We start from the raw sequence: 13,770 nt of genomic DNA, 5'->3' as shown, positions 1-13,770 counted from the left end.
GGTGTTCAGTAAGAACCCTGATTGGTGGAAGAGACGCCTGTGCAGAATGCAGGGGCGAGAAGAGGAGGGCTGTGCATGTGTTGGAAGAGGCGTGTACAGCGACAAGCTCTCCTCGGGTGCAATCTGGTATCTCTCAGCAGCGGAAGATGACGATGTAGAAAAGTGATGTTGTTTGTTTTAAAAAGAAATTCTTAATAAATAGAGTTTTAAAGAACGCTCTTATTAACAAACGAAACAGTAATTTAGGACAAATTTGTCAAGCAGCAATAAAAATATCAATAAACCTTCTGTCACAGTTGAAACCTGCTTACCTTTGGATGAGTTCTGCTCTTGCTTGCTCCAGCTCACAGAAACTTCAGAATGAAAAAAAGTCCTCAATCAGTCCTGCCAAAAAATGTACAAAACGTTAATCATTTTCAGTTTTCCATTCAGTTTATTTCTGTCTTGAGGAATTTACTTAGTACTCACTTACTGCAGAATAAGCATTTAACAGTGTATACCCCCCTCCACACACACACACACACACACACACACACCTCATCAACAGTAAACCGGCTGAATTGCCTACAGCAGGACTGAGCAGTTTAGGATTTGGTAGTAAAAGCTTAATGAATGACTTAATGAAATTTAGAAAAATGAAACATAAATCAGACCCACTGAACTTGAATATCAGTTTAGCAGTAATGCTTATTTGGACATTGGTCACTGTTATTTATGAAATGAATTGAGTCAGCACGGTGGCTAACAAGTGAGTAACACTGTCGCCTCACAGCAAGAAGGTCCTGGGTTCGAACACCCTTTTTGTGTGTAGTTTGCATGTTCTCCCCGTGTCTGTGTGAGTTTTCTCTGGAGCTCCGGTTTCCTCCTACAGTACAAAGACGTGCAAGTGAGGTAAATTGTCCATGACTGTGTTCGATATAACCCTGTGAGCTGATGAACCTTGTGTAACGAGTAGCTACCGTTTCTGTTGTGGATGTATCTGAAGGGTGTAAAACATGACATTAAAATCCTAATAAAACAAGATAAAACTAAACAAACTAAATTAATTAATTACAAGCATAAATGTGTATATAATCAGATTTCTGTGAGATTCAGAATGTAGGCTGCACTGGTACTGAACATACCCATGAATATACCCATGGACATACATGATTTTCGCTCGGCGACTGGTCGGCGCTAGATTTGCCGGCTCGGGAGCAACTCTGTGTTCGCTCGGCGATCGAAACTCGGCTCTCAATCGCTATGTGTGAACTACTCAACAACCAAGCGGCTCGGCAACCGACTAGAGATATCTAGCTTGCCAGATATCTGGATCCGAGTTGCCCGACTGGCAACGAGTGCTATGTCGAACAGCCAATGAGAACGCAAGATATGGGGTGAGGGGAAACGCAGGGGATGAGTTGTAAAAAGGTGGGACAGGGGCGTAATATAGTTTATATCAGAATACATCAACACACACACACGTTTTACAGTATTTCTGACCTTATCGTTCTCTACAAAACACGAACGCTGCATTCCAAAAAATATTTATTAACCTCCAACTCACTATAGAACAATCCCTGCTGTTCATGTAGCTTCATGTAGTTTGGGAGACCAGAGAAGCTCGCCTGTGATTCGCTGATCAGTCGTGTAGTGTGAAAGCCACACCGACTTGAAAGACTCTCCATTACAAGAGATCCAGTCGTGTAGTGTGAACTGTACAGCGACCTGATGACTTGGAAAGTCGTGTAGTGTGAACCTGGCATAAGGAGTCCTGCGTCCTAGAGCCTTCCCTCTGCTACCAAACCAGAATAAAAATAAAGAATGACGTATCCTTGATACAGCCCACATTTTATGAAAGCTACAATTTATTTATTGCTTAACTATGATTAGTTAATGGCAACCAATGACATTTATGTAAAATTTACATTTACATTTTCAGCATTTAGCAGACACTTTTATCCAAAGCGACTCACAGTACTGTGACAGCATACTGTCTAAGCAATTGAGGGTTAAGGGCCTTGTTTAAGGGCCCAACAGTTACAACCTGGCAGTGGTGTCCAGTACCTTAACCACTCGGCTACAACAAAATGTGAATAAGCAGTAGGTTTAACAAAAAAGTAGTTTCGATTTTTAACCACACTAAAGCTAAATAAGTCACATATTGACTGACAGCTAATATAAACCACAGATTCACCCCCCAAAATGCCAAGCAATAGTCATCAATACAGTCAAGTGTGATACAATATGCATTATGCAACCTATGTTACCTACATGACAGCTTTACTCTCAGTTAATAAGGATTTTAAACCACCAGATTGTGGCTTTTCCTTTTCTATTTAAAAACCAAGGTGCAAATTAACCTCTTTACAAATGTCCACTTACTTTTACAGCTTGGCCAGTGCTGCCACGCTAAGATTTTAAAGAAATGCTAAACCTAAACTGATATTCAAGCAGCGGACGTGGAAAGAAAACGTGGAAGGACTGTGCTGTTCCTGGCTGACAGAAAGAAAAGGTATCCCTGCAAAGCTCTCCAAAAGATCCAGGCACCAGGAAGGAGGCTCAGGAGTTTATTATTTCTTAGGTGTCTGAAGATTTCAGTCCAAGGTCAATAAACTCGGCGCACCGCAGCTCAGATTGTTTAAAATATTACAGTTCAGTCATTGTCATGATGGCTACAGAGAACCCACAACACAAATGTGTCGGAGATGTGAGTGTGGTGTGTACACATTTATAAGTGAACAGGTCAGTCGCTCAGAACCGAAGTCATTCAAATATCACAGTTTTAAAGCACAACACCAATGTCTGATTTTTAGGTAGAAAGATGTAGGATGTAAATGAGCATGTAAAATATTAAAACAACTTTTGCCACTTCCAGCCACACAAACATTACTCCTAAAATGTTATTTTAGGTTTTATAATGTATTTACCAGAGTATTACCAGACAACCTATGCTAGAGATTTTAGTTTTACACTTTGATTACACAAGGTTCATCAGTTCACAAGTTTATACTGAACACAGTCATGGACAATTTTGTATCTCCAATTCACCTCATTTGCACGTCTTTGGACTGTGGGAGGAAACTGGAGCACCCGGAGGAAACCCTGCGAACTCCACACAGAAAGGACCTGGACCGCCCCACCTGGGGATCGAACCCAGGACCTTCTTGCTGTGAGGCGACAGTGCTACCCACTCAGTCACCGTGCCGCCCCGCTGGAGATTTTAAAATAAAATCCAGTCTGGTCCTCAATCCAATCTGATCCCCATACAAAGAACCGTTACACAATAGGGACTAAAGTGTAGAGCAGTGTTTTAATGTGCTAACACACCACTGCAGAGTGTCTGAATCTCACGCAGAGCCACTGACCTGGCCGGGCGTCCACACAAACACAACTAAACAGGTTACCCTATGCAATTCAGTGCCTGCATGAGAGGGGTGGTCATGTGGATTTTAGCGTGATACCACTCTGTGTGGGAACACTGGCAGGTAATAAGAAGTAGATGCAGATTGGACACTAGTTGGAAAGGTGATGGTTATTTTTAAATGCTGACTGGGTTTGGTAAGCTAAACTGGTTACACTAGCTAAACTAAATGCTTAAACTGGTTAATTAAGTAAATCTAAAGAAACAATTCCCTTCAAAAAGGGTGATATAGGTGTTTAATAACTTAATTCCATAAATACATGATAAATGATATTAGGTTTTACTTAATATTGTGTGTATAATGTAATTATTGATCTAAACCAAAAAAACAATGGTCCTGTATTCCTATATTGGTGAATCCCAGCAGTCTACTTCAGTCTGAGTAATCTCAGATCCTATCCCACCACACTACGAACACGCCTGACCCGAAAGAACCTAAGCATTTAAAATTCAAATAATAGAGCCGTGCTTGGAGGAACAGGAAACTCAATAAAGGCCGAAGCCTCTGAGCTCATCATGTCCCCAGCACAATCGCCACACCGGACGCGGCAGAGAGAGATTTGCACTGGAATCGACTCTCCCACAGGCCTCTGTCCTTCAGGCTACACAGGAAATCTGATACACACACATCCTAATGTAAATACATTAGAGAAGGGGAAGAAGGAACAGACAGGACAGGAGCGAGTCGTTCCCATATTACAGATATGGCAGTTTAAGGTGGTTTGTAGTTGGGAGAGTTGCAAGGCCAAACACCATAAAGCACCAATGTTACCTTGCTGCTTTTGGCCAAAGTTTGTCCATATAAAAGACTACACACATCATAATGTTTTTATCCATCAGAAGGTTGCCAGTTCAAGCCCCACCACTGCCAAGTTGCCACTGTTGGGCCCCTGAGCAAGGCCCTTAACCCTCAACTGCTCAAAATTGTGTTCAGTCATAATTGTAAGTCACTTTGGATAAAAGTGTCTGCTAAATGCCGAAAATGTAAATGTAAGTCAGGTACAGATTGTTTAGATGAAGTACACAATAAAAAGATCTGTGTGTTTGAAGTGTGTGTAACCATTCGTATGGGACTAATAACCTATACATAAGGCTCTACCTAAATAAAATGAGCCGTTTCCCATGTAATATTCAGTGTACTGTAAAATTCAGAATATAACGTTTGTGTTTAGTGATTTAACATGATGCGCAATATGCAATGTGATTCTCTACACACATGATCATCTCTGTGTAGTCTGAGCTGCGCCTCAAAAGAACAAACCAGTAAAGTATTCTGCTCCCGATAGTTTGTCTAAGTAAAGTTATTTCTTACTTTATAAACTCAGCAAACTATTATTTATTTAAAGTATCCTCCAGGCCACCCAAAGAGAATGGAGGTCCCTGCTGAGTCTGGTTCCTCTCAAGGTTTCTTCCTGTAATTTTAAGGGAGTTTTTCCTTGCCGCTGTCGCCCTCGGCTTGCTCAATAGGTATTTTTGGTCTGTCGGTCCTGTATTCTGTAAAGTTGCTTTGAGACAATGTCCATGTAAAAAGCGCTATATAAATAAATTTGACTTCACTTGACTTAAAGACGCTCGGTTACATTAGCAATCGGTTAGACAAAATATCCAAGATGTCGAAGTCTAAAGCAGCTAAAAACACGACTCAGGTAACGCAGGGAAGGGGTGTCAAAACACGGACGAGCACTTACGTCTTTGAGACTGTTGCTGAATGTTCTAGTTTACATTCAACCGTTAAGGTAGCTGTGCTGCGTATTGTAGCTTTTATCTATTCTATCATTCAATTTATGAGTGAAATGTGGCTATTTTCTTTAAAAATTCGTGAATTCTGTGACTTTTGATAAACAAGGTCCGTGAAATTAAGAAAAGAGTGCTGTCAGGGTGTGTCTCTCTGTACACAATGCTGAGCTGCACTGCACTCATCAAAGTGTAGGTGATAAGATGCATACGGCATGCTGCCCACTTGTCGGCAGCTTCGTTCTCCTCAATCAGAGCGGGGATCGGCATTGGTGGAGAGGAAGCATGATGCAATTGGGCAATTGGACGCGCTAAAAAGGGAGAAAAAGGAGAGAAAATGCATAAAAAGAAAATATATAAAATTTGTTTCCACCTACGTTTAAGCCAAAACCCCTTTAAAGATTATCTAGACGCCAAACCTTGTTATAGCAGACGACTGGGCACATGAAACTAAAGCTGGTGGTACTACGCTGTACGGTCTGACGTCGGGGTCTGATACGGCAGAGCCATCACACAGGATCACTTAACTTCACCACTGATCAGACACGACTGACCTAAATTCTCGGTGTGCAGGTTCCCTCGCTGATCCTGCTGCATCTGAGCAGACAGATTCTGCATTCATTCACACAGTTCAGACAGTGTAGAGCTGCACGATTACGCACATTCATTTAGCATCCACGCTGCCACAGATGCTGCAGGCAGCTGTGTGTGTGTGTGTGTGTGTGTGTGTGTGTGTCTGTGTGTCTGTGTATTGATGCAAGACAAAGACTGAGGTCTAATTTCAAAGCCAGGACTCCTATGTGACAGAACGGCTTTGACCTGCCTGAGGACAGTCGGTGTCGAGGGGGGAAGGGAGGTTACCAGCTCTGACTGTACCACCGAGGGCAAAACCTTAACACGACAGCTTAACACAGCGTGCTCATTAGTGTGAGTTTAGGTTGTGCTGTAGACATCAACAGATCAGTCTGGCTTTTCTTGATTGGTCTACATGAAAGAAGTGGGTCTCAGACGACCTTATTACACTGAAACACTGATTTTATTCCTCTTGTATTTAGGGGTTGAGGTGTTTGTTTGTTTTGGATTTTAACGTCATGTTTAACACATATTTGTGTAATTTTGATTTATGGCATGATCAGTATGTCTTTATAATTTGGGTCTAATTTATATTTTCATTTATATGGCTGCATGGTAGGTTAGAACTGTTGTATTTACGAATCACCACAGTGGGTCATTCTGTTCCATATACCTGATCTGGCACAGTTTTATTATTTAGGTGGTGGATCATTCTCAGTACTGCAGTGACACTGACATGGTGGTGGTGTGTTAGTGTGTGTTGTGCTGGTATGAGTGGATCAGACACAGCAGCACTGCTGTAGTTTTTAAACACCTCACTGTCACTGCTGGACTGAGAATAGTCCACCAACCAAAATATATCCAACAAACAGCGCCCCGTGGGCAGCGTCCTGTGACCACTGATGAACGTCTAGAAGATGACCAACTCAAACAGCAGCAATAGATGAGCGACCGTCTCAGACTTTACATCTACAGGGTGGACCAACTAGGTAGGTGTGTCTAATAGAGTGGACAGTGAGTGGACACGGTATTTAAAAACTCCAGCAGCGCTGCTGTGTCTGATCCACTCATACCAGCACAACACACACTAACACACCACCACCATGTCAGTGTCACTGCAGTGCTGAGAATCATCCACCACCTAAATAATACCTGCTCTGTGGGGGTCCTCACCATTAAAGAACAGGGTGAAAGCAGGCTAAAAAGTATGTAGAGAAACAGATGGACTACAGTCAGTAATTGTAGAACTACAAAGTGCTTCTATATGGTAAGGGGAGCTGATAACGTGGACAGTGAGTGTAGAAACAAGGGGGTGGTTTTAATGTTATGGCTGATCGGTGTATATAAATACAGGACTGAAATGGGGGGTGTAACGGGTTTGTTGGAGTTGAAGGCTACTTCTCAGAGTTCTCACTTTACTATTATTTTCTACATCATTACACAACACATGCTGACGAGATAAATGGATGCACGTATCTGTTAATGCAAACAGCAGGCATGGGAATGAGTCCATCTCATAAAATGGACCGATTCCCATGGTCTAAAAACAGTTCCCACATGGAGCTAAACTGCACGGCCCAACATCTGTTCCAGCATGTACGGACTCTTGTGTGAGCAATCGCTGGCCAGTGATGTACTGATGTCAGAGCTGGAGAAACAGCCGGGCGTGTAGATGCTGCAGCTGGGACCAGATGTTAGCCGTATACGAGGGGATGAGGTAAAGGCATGGATCATGTAGAGCCAGGAATTGTTCCAGTCAATAAGGAGAACAGAAAGTGAGATTAACTGTCAGTACAAAGTCGCTTTGTAAAAGTTTCGTCTATGTGGGTCAGTTGTTTTTTAAGTAGTTGAAATCTCATTATCACATGGAGGAATGCTAGATTATCCTAGCTTCATCATTTTACACAAATCCTGAGTGGCTGGAGCAGAAACTGGGTTGGTTCTTGATTTTCACCACATTTATTAATTTGTGTTGCAAAACATTATCATTTTTTTTAACAAAGGTATGTGCCAAACAGTTCAACATTCAGTCTTTTGCTTTGGCTGACACGTTTATTTGGCACTGTGTCTAAGTTGTGAGCGCTAATTTGACTCGGATGTGCATAGATGAGCAGGAAGTAATTTGAATGTGCTCTTTGAATAGCTTGAGCACCAAGGGCTATCATCGCATTGGAGTAGTAATATTTGTAGACAATTATACTAGCCTACATTTAAACAGCTTGTTTAAACACATGTTCAAAACACAATAACATGTTAATGCATCCAAGGGATACATTCTTTCCAAAAGAAAAACAATATGGTTAGAAGTATGTGGACACCAGATCATTAGCTTGGTGTTCAGCAGGGTCTACGCCTGCTGGAGCACCTCTACACTAATTTTGCCAGATCATCTCACTGTGAAAAGCATCTCCGCTAAACTGATGCCAAAATTGGAAGCATAAAAAAATCAACAAAACTATACACACAAACAGTGTAAATAATATACCAGGGATCTTCAAAAAGTTTCCGCACATTTATATTTTGGGTGGAAACGGTGAGGGTGGGAGGAGCAGTAATTGGTCGTGTCTGAGAGATGCTTATAGTCCCGATTTAGCTCCATCTGATCTCCACCTGGGCGGCATGGTGGGTGTAGCCTCACAGCAAGAAGTTCGATCTCCAATGGGTTCGATCCCCAGGTGGGGCGGTCCCGGTCATTTCTGTGTGGAGTTTGCATGTTCTCCCCGTGTCTGTGTGGGTTTCCTCCGGGAGCTCCGGTTTCCTCCCACAGTCCAAAAACATGCAGTCAGGTTAATTGGAGACACTGAATTGCCCTATAGGTGAATGGATGTGTGTGTATGTGTGTCTGCCCTGCGATGGACTGGCGCCCCGTCCAGGGTGTTACTGTGTGCCTTGCACCCATTGAAAAGTTGAGATAGGCTGATTGGTTAAGAGGTTAAGAAAGTGAGTGATTTTTTCTGGACGCTCAAAGAAGCTTTAAGGGGAAGAAGATTTTCAAGTGATGACGATGTGAACGCAGCGGCGCATCAGTGGCTACGCGCTCAACCAAAAACATTTTTTGCTGATGGCATTAAAAAGTTGGTACGATGGTGATGATGTAGAAAAGTGATGGAGTTTGTTTTTGAAATTCTTAATAAATAAATAGTTTTAAAAGTGTGGAAACTTTTTGAAAAACCCTCAAAGTATTCTTCTTGGTCATTTGTGTTTGACCATGCTTGGTACACAACATTCTGTGTTTAAAGGTTTATCAAAGTTAATATTATGGTATTGTGAAAACCCTTTTCTTAAACTGAACTTATATGATATTATATGATTATGTAAGTAAACAAACCAGCACAATAAATGAAAGAGAAGACGATCCTAATCTGAAGGTTTGTTTCTAAGCCTTTTTATTCAGCAGACTTTCATTTGCAAATGTTTTGTTTAGGGACGCGAATTCACAGAGCAAAATGTGCCATGTAAATTCAGCAAAAGCCCTTAACAGCAGAACTCAGGTGAAATTAAAGTCTTTATGTTTTGAGAGAATTTTATAATGCTATAATTAAAAAAAGCTCCAGTTCCAGGATCGTCCATATAAACCCAAATTCACTCCAGAATTATACAGAGGAACAAAAATCAGTCCATTTCAGACACGTCTTAGCTGAATTTCAGAAATGTTCCTGGCAGTGAGCACACTAAGAAAAAGAATACAGTGTATCACAAAAGTGAGTACACCCCTCACATTTCTGCAGATATTTAAGTATATCTTTTCATGGGACAACACTGACAAAATGACACTTTGACACAATGAAAAGTAGTCTGTGTGCAGCTTATATAACAGTGTAAATTTATTCTTCCCTCAAAATAACTCAATATACAGCCATTAATGTCTAAACCACCGGCAACAAAAGTGAGTACACCCCTAAGAGACTACACCCCTAAATGTCCAAATTGAGCACTGCTTGTCATTTTCCCTCCAAAATATCATGTGATTTGTTAGTGTTACTAGGTCTCAGGTGTGAATAGGGAGCAGGTGTGTTCAATTTAGTAGTACAGCTCTCACACTCTCTCATACTGGTCACTGAAAGTTCCAACATGGCACCTCATGGCAAAGAACTCTCTGAGGATCTTAAAAGATGAATTGTTGCGCTACATGAAGATGGCCAAGGCTACAAGAAGATTGCCAACACCCTGAAACTGAGCTGCAGCACAGTGGCCAAGATCATCCAGCGTTTTAAAAGAGCAGGGTCCACTCAGAACAGACCTCGCGTTGGTCGTCCAAAGAAGCTGAGTGCACGTGCTCAGCGTCACATCCAACTGCTGTCTTTGAAAGATAGGCGCAGGAGTGCTGTCAGCATTGCTGCAGAGATTGAAAAGGTGGGGGGTCAGCCTGTCAGTGCTCAGACCATACGCCGCACACTACATCAAATTGGTCTGCATGGCTGTCACCCCAGAAGGAAGCCTCTTCTGAAGTCTCTACACAAGAAAGCCCGCAAACAGTTTGCTGAAGACATGTCAACAAAGGACATGGATTACTGGAACCATGTCCTATGGTCTGATGAGACCAAGATTCATTTGTTTGGTTCAGACGGTCTCAAGCATGTGTGGCGGCAATCAGGTGAGGAGTACAAAGATAAGTGTGTCATGCCTACAGTCAAGCATGGTGGTGGGAATGCCATGGTCTGGGGCTGCATGAGTGCAGCAGGTGTTGGGGAGTTACATTTCATTGAGGGACACATGAACTCCAATATGTACTGTGAAATACTGAAGCAGAGCATGATCCCCTCCCTCCGGAAACTGGGTCGCAGGGCAGTGTTCCAGCATGATAATGACCCCAAACACACCTCTAAGACGACCACTGCTTTATTGAAGAGGCTGAGGGTAAAGGTGATGGACTGGCCAAGCATGTCTCCAGACCTAAACCCAATAGAACATCTTTGGGGCATCCTCAAGCGGAAGGTGGAGGAGCACAAAGTCTCGAATATCCGCCAGCTCCGTGATGTCGTCATGGAGGAGTGGAAAAGCATTCCAGTGGCAACCTGTGAAGCTCTGGTAAACTCCATGCCCAGGAGAGTTAAGGCAGTTCTGGGAAATAATGATGGCCACACAAAATATTGACACTTCAGGAACTTTCACTAAGGGGTGTACTCACTTTTGTTGCCGGTGGTTTAGACATTAATGGCTGTATATTGAGTTATTTTGAGGGAAGAATAAATTTACACTGTTATATAAGCTGCACACAGACTACTTTTCATTGTGTCAAAGTGTCATTTTGTCAGTGTTGTCCCATGAAAAGATATACTTAAATATCTGCAGAAATGTGAGGGGTGTACTAATTTTTGTGATACACTGTATATTTAACACATTTATCAAATGTAACAGCTGTAATTACATAACATTTTAACTCAAAATGTAATAAAAACCATGTTTATACATGCCACACCACTACAACACTGATGTACATTATGATTTTAAATAAACTTCATAAACTTCAGATAATGGGTCTGTTCGAAAACCTTGTGAGCTGCCTTGCTGCCTACTGCCTACCTGATCAGCTGCCTCAGTAGAGAGGATTCTAATAAGACCTCAAACTCATAAGGCAGATTATTTATACACACTACTTAGACAACGATTACGGCAATTACGTCACCACAGTTTTAGCCTACTAAGCTAACACAGTTAGCATCAGGCCATTCAAACCAATGGGCTGTGGCGGCACAATCCGCTAGCACGCCAGCTAACATCTTCCTTTGTGTATCGAAAACGGCTAAACTGTCCCTGACGAGCCCGAATTTACAAATAAATGACACTTGTGCACTTTTATACAAATTAAAAATCAAATTAAATTGCCTTTACTATTCAGTGAAGGTCAGATTATTGATTTCAATTTAGACACATTAGTAGGCAGCATGTTAAGGCATCCAAGAATTCGGACAGCCTTCTTCTCGGGAGCGCACGTAGGATTACATAAAATGTGTCTATGTAGAGAGATCGCTAGGTTTTCAGACAAACGCAATAATGAAAATGTACAATAAAGCATAAAATCTGCTATCTGAACAATTCCAGCTATCAATGAGGTGTGAGGTCTGATGAGATGTGGCCAAGTCTGCAATGTGCCTGAATCTCTACAGTGAAAGAAAGTTTGAGCAGCGTTTACAGAATGACTGATGGATGTTAAAGTCTTACCAGCTTTACCACTTCCTATTACTAAAGATTCCTATTTTTTTTACTAGTTATATCAAGAAAAAGTTGTCTGAGCTTTCTAAAAGTCCCATACTTCATAACAGTCCAGCCTGTGATCTGTGGAGGCAATCGTAGCTTCACTAATCAAAGTCAGACTTTTGACAGGCAGGAAAACCAGTTGAATCTCCCCAGAAAAGAGAAACTCCACGTAGGAATCCCACCAGCTTAACCCGACCGTTTCTGTACAGTAAATTTACACCAGAGCCTGGGGAAGGGAACCACATTTCCCAATCCGGCTCAGATTTCACCATACAGTAGCAGTCCTGTCAGTCTCACACACAGAATAACAGGGTGAATGGCAGCGTGGGCACATGGCTCCGTTTTAATCTTGTGGAATGGTTATTTTGTGCACACAGGTGCCACTGGTGGGTCAGAAAAATAGTTTCAGAACACAAACATGATGGGCATCAGCTACTGCACATGCAACGACAAGAACGTGGCACCAGAGATTCAAACAGAACTACTGCTGATAATACAGCAGTCGAGAGGAAGAGGAATGAATTAAAAACATGTATAAATGCTCTTTAGATGAGACTGCATGTGTGCTGGAAACAAGTTCTAACACATTTGCATAAAGCAAATGATGTTGGCTCCAACAAGGGACAAGTGCAGTGTGCATGTGTATGTGTGTGATCTTTTGTAATTGTAGGCCAAAAACCTAATAATAAATAGATTTTTACAATAATAAATGTAGCAGACCTCTTTGCTATAAATAATAAGTAGCATGCTTTTAAATGAAGTGTAAAACAAGTAGTCTCTCAGATGTCGTGAGTCTCTGGTAGGCCTGGCCTGACTTGCCGTAAGTTTTCCGCCAAAATAATGTGCACAGTCAGGTTGGAACAAAGCTGGAGGCATTTTCTAATATAACTGATGCCTCCACATGAATGGTACCTTACACACATATGCAAGTCACCCATGCCAAGGGCACTAATGCCCTCCCTTACCATATCATGCAAAACATTAAAAGTCTTTACTGTACTGGTGTCAGTTTGTTTATTTGTTTATTTATCGGTTTAACGCCATGGTTTAACATTGGATACATTCATGGAAGGATCACTGAATATTCTTTCTTCTTTTTATTAAAGATCAAGTCAGTCTCTCTTGTTCTGTTTCTTGTTCCAGCTTTAACTCTGCCAAAAATTGGCCGCTCAGGTGGCGCAGCAGTAAAGTACGCTAGCACACCAGAGTTGGGGTTTCGAATATATCGTATCGAATCTCAGCTCTGCCTTCCGACTGGGCTGGGTGGCTGCATGAACAACGATTGGCTGTTGTTCAGGGTTAGAGGGTAAAAAAGTCGGATCATGGGTCCTCATAACTGGTGCAACTGTGGCCCCTGCTGGCTGACTGATGGCGCCTGCACAGGGCTGAGGAATAATGCTGATGGGGGTGTGGCCCTCCGTACACAGTGCCCGTCAATGTATGAACTCAACTCGTGCAGGTGAAAAATGCAGTCTGTACTGACTGTACGTGCCGGATGTCAGTTGAGAGGCGTCCTCAGTCAGCGGTGAAGGGTTGAATCAGTATAGAGGGTAATCAGTATTCAGGGTAATTGAGGGTAATTAGGGTATAGAGGGTAATCAGTATTCAGGGTAATTGGACACAACTAGATTAGGGGATAAAAACTGGGGGAAATAGAAAATTAAAAAAAAAAAACTTTGCCAAAAATTTATCTCACAGTTTGGGTGAAAATCAAGTCCTTGCTGCCCCTGTAGATACCTGGGACAGTCAACCAGAATATGCCTGTACTTTTGTCAGTTGAAAAAAACAATTAAGGGAATTAAAAAATCGCATTGCATTTTTTCCAATTTTCCTCCCAATGTAGTCGTATCCAATTACACGAT

At 42.0% G+C, this 13,770-nt stretch overlaps 1 protein-coding gene across 2 annotated transcripts in view; it reads right to left on the bottom strand.

Annotated features, from left to right (window-relative positions):
• The window catches only part of raph1a (Ras association (RalGDS/AF-6) and pleckstrin homology domains 1a), a 98,945-nt gene that overhangs the window by 69,149 nt on the left and 16,026 nt on the right, over nucleotides 1–13,770 (bottom strand). For both annotated transcript variants that reach the window (XM_063005630.1, XM_063005631.1), the window contains exon 2: nucleotides 312–384. The gene's annotated coding sequence lies outside the window, so the exon portion shown is untranslated. The remainder of the gene's footprint in view (nucleotides 1–311; nucleotides 385–13,770) is intronic.

Source organism: Trichomycterus rosablanca, chromosome 12 (assembly GCF_030014385.1).
Source record: "Trichomycterus rosablanca isolate fTriRos1 chromosome 12, fTriRos1.hap1, whole genome shotgun sequence".
NCBI lineage: Eukaryota > Metazoa > Chordata > Actinopteri > Siluriformes > Trichomycteridae > Trichomycterus > Trichomycterus rosablanca.
This window is presented reverse-complemented; position numbering and strand designations above follow the sequence as displayed.